We start from the raw sequence: 6,532 nt of genomic DNA on the forward strand, positions 1-6,532 counted from the left end.
TGGAATGGATAGCCATGTGTCGTGGGTGCTTTGATTGTGTGTTCCAGTATGGCAGGGGGTTGGGCTGGATGGCCCTTGAGGTGTCTATAGACAATTGCCCCCCTTGCCCCTGCGCGCGAGAGGCCAACTGTGATTCGTAGAACTCACATTGTAGCAAATTAAGTAAGCCAGGATGAAGGGGGAAAGTAGGAGAAAGCAAGACAAATACGTTACCATACTAGACCTACCTGCCCTATATTCCTTCATCCACCAGTTTTCACATTGGAATTTCCCTGACCTATCAGGCCTGCTTTGTACCCTAAACACAACCAAATGCCTACATGATGCTCCCCATAGGTCAGCTGACCACCTTCTCAGTTATCCATAGGATTTTACTTTGCCATTAATGGTCATTAGAAGGATGCTTAACCAAATCCTTTTTCACCACACAGTTTCTGTTTGTGGGAGCCCTATCTCATTTTGTTTTTGAATCATCTCTCTGAGCCCTTGACACCTTGAGAAAATTTGATGTCTGGTAATCTTAGTAAAATTATATTGGGACATGGGGACATAAATGACCCCATTATTTATCAGATGTGCAGGAAAGGATTATTGTGTACCAACAACTAAAATTGTTAAATCTAATGCCAGTGGATGGAAACTTAATTATTAAGATGCTTTTGTTAATTATTAGGCTGACCAATTTGTATTCCTTGGCTGGCATCCTATTAGTGACTTAAATAAGTGTAAGGCCAACTTATATCTGCACAGGTCAATTATTGTCATTGTGGATGTCAGAGGTCTCCCTCCCAAACCCACCTTTTACTTGATGCACCTCTACCTTCTCCTAAATGTGTCTAATTTCAAGTGAGTGGGAAACAACAGGAGCCTAGTGAGCCTTAATATGACTGCCTTTGAACCATTGCATCCTAAACACAACAATCAATACAACCACCCTATTCCTAATATTCAGGATGGTTGCCAGCACTTCTGTAACAAAAAAAGACACCAGTCATATACTAGGTGGAGTTATGAACATGTTAATAAAAATGCAGTAGATAGATAGACAGACAGACAGACAGATGACTGCCATATGTGTGGGGGGAAATAGAAATTTGGATTGATTTCTTTTAAATTGTACATTTGTTTGTATATTTATTAAAAATAAATTTTAAAAATGTGAGTAACTAATGAGTATGAGTACAGAACTATCATCATACCCAATATACTATAAATAATTAAGAAGGCAACTTGGTAAATGCAGCACCTAAAATATAGGCCTCCCCACTTTAGCATTCTAACCAAAACAAAATAAAACCCATGGATTGTGTCATGCAGAAAACATCCAAGAAAACATGTTTAGTATTTGTGATTATTCGTGCTCAAATAGAGCTGCCATGTCTTTTCATTCCCACCATATTTCAGTTGTATCATTGAGAGCATTGCCATCACTTTGTGGGTCATCACCAAGGCACCATACAGTGACCACTGCAGCGATACAGAGCCACATTGTTTTCTTCTCACTTAATCACTGTGATATCACAAGCCAAGGTACATCAAGACCATCATACATTCACAACACAATATAATGACTTCGCACAAGACCACTGGCAAAAGGGATTTAGAGCCCAACTAAAACACTTTAATGTCAGACCTTATTAGAATTTGTGAACTCGTCCTGATTTCACCCAGTTGATAAAAAGCATTGTTTCTTTTTATTCCAAGTTGAAATTCCAGGTTGAATCTCAACTAATTAAAGAGAATAAATTGATTAATTACTATTCAGTCTTTAAATAAATGTAATAGAAATGCAAATACAGTATAAATTAGCTATATTTATTAATTAATTAATATACATTGTCAGGAAGAAGATAGGAAAAAGTCAGTGACCTATTTGAAATACACAGCCAGAAAATACAGGTATATATTTCCTGTTTGGAAATATGGGTAAATAGAGCCAGCATGCTATAGTGGCTTGAGTACTAGACTATGGAGTTTGTCACATGGAGGAAAATGTGGAGTTTAAACAATGATTAACCCGTGAAAAGAATGCAATTGACATTAAAGGGTCATTGTCCTGTGAATAACCAAGGAATAACTAGGCAATAAACACCAAAAAGTCATTCATGGGAAAATCCCATGAATGATCTGTTGCTGTTTCTTGCCTGGTTATTCATGGGATAATGGCACTTTAGTCACATTTCATCTCAATGTCATGTGAAAACCATTAGTGAAATTGCAGAATTATCACAGGTTATTCACAGGATAATAGTACTTTGAACATGATGTTGTGTGAAAACCATTAGCACAATTGCAGGATCAATGTTTATACTTCCAATTGTCCTCCATGTGATAAACTAGACTCCTTGGCCAGAGTTAGAATCACCACTCAGCCATTAGGTGATCCTAGGAAAATCTCACTCTCTCAGCCTCAGAGGAGGGTAGTGGCAAACTCACTCTGAACAAATAGTGGCAAGAGAAGACCATGATAGGGTCACCTTAGGATCACCATAAACTGGAAATGATTTGAAGGTACAGAACAGCAGCAAATGGGTAAATAATAACTGATTTGGTTTTATCATACCATCTCTAACATGCTTCTATGATGTGGGCATAGATCTGGCTACGAAACTGTGAATTGGCCTTTTCCCCTTCCCACCATCATGGCCCCTGTGCTGGCCATACATCGCTACTGGCCTGGAAAGTAAGATTTTCAGGCTGAACATGTCATTTTTGAAGGGCTGGGGGATTGTGGGTTAGTAGGAGGCAGGCCCACACCACCACCACCACTACCATATTTTTTTTCCTGAAAGTTTGAATGTGAGTTGTGGGAGGGGGAGTTTTTATTATTTTGTTTTGGAGGACTGTATTTTGATAGAAATACTGGCATGTTTTTAAAGCTGGGTATGATCTGCAGGCTTCAGGCATCTGTGGAAAACCTCAGTCACTGCAAAATGGGATCCCAAAGCCGCATGTGACCTTTTGGCTCATCTTGGCATATATGAGACTTGCACATCCCCTCAATACAGTTGATGTGTGAGCTACACCTTCCCTGGAAACCTACATTTCTCCTTCATGGGAGAGATGTAGCAGGTTTGTCATGTAGCCACTTTTGCAGCTCCTGTTCACACCCTGGGAAGCCCAGATTGGTGCCAGGGCATGCAGTTGCCATGCCCCCGATCTGGCTGAAGAAGGGGCGGCTGGAGACTGTCCTTTCAAGGCTGTTTGCACAGCCCCTTAGTTTAATAAAATAATGCAAACACACTTCAAAATTTCAGTCCACCATCTGTTTATTTAGTTATTAAGGGTGCTATGCTGTTTTAGACTGAACTGTTTTGATTGCTTTTTTATTTCTTAATGGTATTTTACTTTTTATGTGTAGTTTTAAACAATTTTTATACTGTCAACAGCTTAGAATATTCCCTTTTTTGTATGTTTTTAGGTGTATTGATTTCTAAATTGAAAGCCACTTTGAGTCCCAATTTTAAGAGAAACCCAGGACTTAAATAAATATAGTTATAATGATGAAGAGGAGGATCATGATATAACAACCAGTTTTTCCTTAAGTGAGCTGGAGTCATCTGAAGCCATCTTCCCCCTCAGAACTCACTGCTACCCCAGGGTCAGATAGAGATTTCCAAGGCTGAAAATCCCTGATTTTCAAGGGACAGTAACCCAGATTTTCAAAGTCCAGATTCATAAGCTTTCACACAAAACAGGAAGGAAGGATGTCAAAGAAATTGTAAACAAATGGCCCAAATTAAAGCTTTAAAAATCATCCCACTAAGTAAAGTCTAATATTTTCTAAAAATAATAAAGACATTTGTGGTATATAAAAACCAATATAAAATATTTACAACATTAATGCCAACAATGGAGTATAAATATCTAGGAATACTAACCACTACTGTAATTCTTTGTTGTGTGCATTCAAGTCATTTGTGACTTATGACAACCCTATTACAGAGTTTACTCAGCAAGATTTTTTCAGAGGGTGGGTTGTTGTTGCCTTCCTCTGAAGATGAGAAAGTGTGCCCTGGACAAGATCATCCAATGGATTACCATGGCCCAGGGTGACAGGCTATCTATCTATCTATCTATCTATCTATCTATCTATCTAATCTATATTCAGTAGATCCATGTTTGCTACTCCTCACAACAGGTTCAGTCCCTTTAATATCTCCAGTCAGGAAACCCCTCTCCTGCCTTATGTATCCGTAACACATGGAATGGTGAGAAGAACAGTGTCCTCCATCTTAAAATCAAGGATAGGAAAACATCTGAAAGCAATTATGCATGCATATATACAGCTATACCCTTGCTATAGCCGTGCATATGTGTTTTTTGTGAAACATTTGAGTGCCAAGATCTGAAACATTTGCCAAACTTCATTCTTTCCTTCCCATCCATACATTAATTCAGTGAGACTGATTCCCAAAGAAGTGGGTACAGCATCACAGCCCTGTATATCACTCTGCAATGTACCAAATGCTAAATAACTTATAGTCATATTTATTCCTGCTTATCCCCCCCACACACACACACAAACATACTTAACTGTATCATTAATTATGTGGTCAATATAATATCATTTCTCCTGAGGCTAAACTATTCCTGTTTTTCCTGGGTTCATCTCAATACAGTAATGACAGAATCCTAAAAAAACAAATCCTGCATGGTAGCTTGAAGTCCTGCCATTGACATATCTTTTGACGAGAGTAGTAGCAATATTTCATTAGCCTTTATATTTCTCAAGTTAAAATTCCCTCTCCTCCTGCCCCTTTTTCATTTCTATCTTGGCTTATCTCCCCCACATTTGTGATTTAAGACCTGATTAAGCTCCCATTCAGTGTGCAAAATCATCACACATTTAAAATTATGAAGTATCAGTTCCTTGCACCATATTTTTTAATCTATTTGCTTAACGTAAAATGCACCGTTTCTTAAGAACCAATACTTATATGGAGATAACACAGAGTATAAACTATTAGAGGATTTAACACATTTAAGTCTTTATATGTAAAACAAGGGAATATGTGTAACAACCAGTGAATATTTCAGTTCCATGGGGGGAAATGTTCCACACACACACACACACACACGCACACCCATCAGCTGAAAGATACAAGGGAAAAATTTATCTTGTATATTATCTAATAGGCCTTCCAGAATGAAAGACCACAGGAGGTAAAGCTAACAAAATTAATATGCAAAGAATTTCAATACTACAGGCCTATAATTTTCTTGTAAATGGTTTCACTTTAAGGATGAAACAACATAGGACAATACCAATTTCTTTCTCCTCCCCCCCCCCCCCCCCCCCCTTTCCATTTTGTAGATATATAGAGCTTTTTTTAAAAAAAATTAACACAAGACAGCAGGTGGGACGAAACTAGACAAGTGGATATTCAAAGTAGGGAGACTACAGATTTGATTTCTTTAGCGTTTTGCTAACTGATTTGAATTCACCAATATGTTAAAACAAAGTGGGTAGGTATGCTTAATTAAAACAAGACTGACTATCATTCAGACATGTAGTGAACATTTAGTCTACTTACAGAGTCATTAGAATGTATGAAAAACAACACAGGGCTCACACTACAAGCCTGACCCAAAATTTGATTATTATAAATTAGGTTTAGATTTTGCTATCATTATGTGATACCTCGCCCCCATTAAACTGAATCTATTAGTTAGTGTTGTGAATTACATGGTCCCTGTCTCACTTTCTCATCCACCCTTACCACAAAGAAAACAATATTTACAACCAAAGATTTACAATAAATTCCTAATAAAAGAATCCTAAATAGTATGGTAATGGATGGTACATCCATTCTTTCTTAGGTTTATGAAATAATTTTTGACATTTCTTGATTTGTTCTTTATAGCTCCTTTGTAATCAGTCAGGAAGAGGTAGGTGTTGTTTATCTTGTAGTAAAGAGCTCAGTATGATTAGATTTCTAAAATATATTCCAGCACCCCAGGAAATAGTTCAGTGCAGTGCTAGTCCTATCAATTTAAAATAGGTTAGTGTCAGACAGCCTTTGAAACTAACAAATCAGTTCAGTATAATTTGAAATTTTAAAATCAGGACTTTGAAATGAGGGGGAAAATTGTCAGGTTGCACATCTTAGTCTGATTTTCTCATAATTTGACATTCAGATGTGTCTATAGTTGATCTATTGTGGCATGAAGACAAATGAGTTGAAGCACTTTCATTGCTAAAAGATGGTTTTTATGTTGCAGAATTAATAATTACAGAGAGTAAGATTCCTAGGAGATGGCTGCATTCAAAGGTGCCCTTCCACTCACAAAAAGTGCCTTTCCGTTCTATGACAGGACTAATTCTATGAAGGGAACCTTTTCCCTCTAAATCCATCTTTCACCTCCAAATCCAACATGATTTCCTTTTTTAAAAGCCAATAATAGGTTTTACTAAGAAATCATTGAAAATCAGACTTCCAAAGTATCTAATTGTACCTGGTTTCCTGAAGGGATATGTATTATTATTATTATTATTATTATTATTATTATTATTATTATTATTATTATT

Source organism: Sceloporus undulatus, chromosome 3 (assembly GCF_019175285.1).
Source record: "Sceloporus undulatus isolate JIND9_A2432 ecotype Alabama chromosome 3, SceUnd_v1.1, whole genome shotgun sequence".
NCBI classification, from domain to species: domain Eukaryota; kingdom Metazoa; phylum Chordata; class Lepidosauria; order Squamata; family Phrynosomatidae; genus Sceloporus; species Sceloporus undulatus.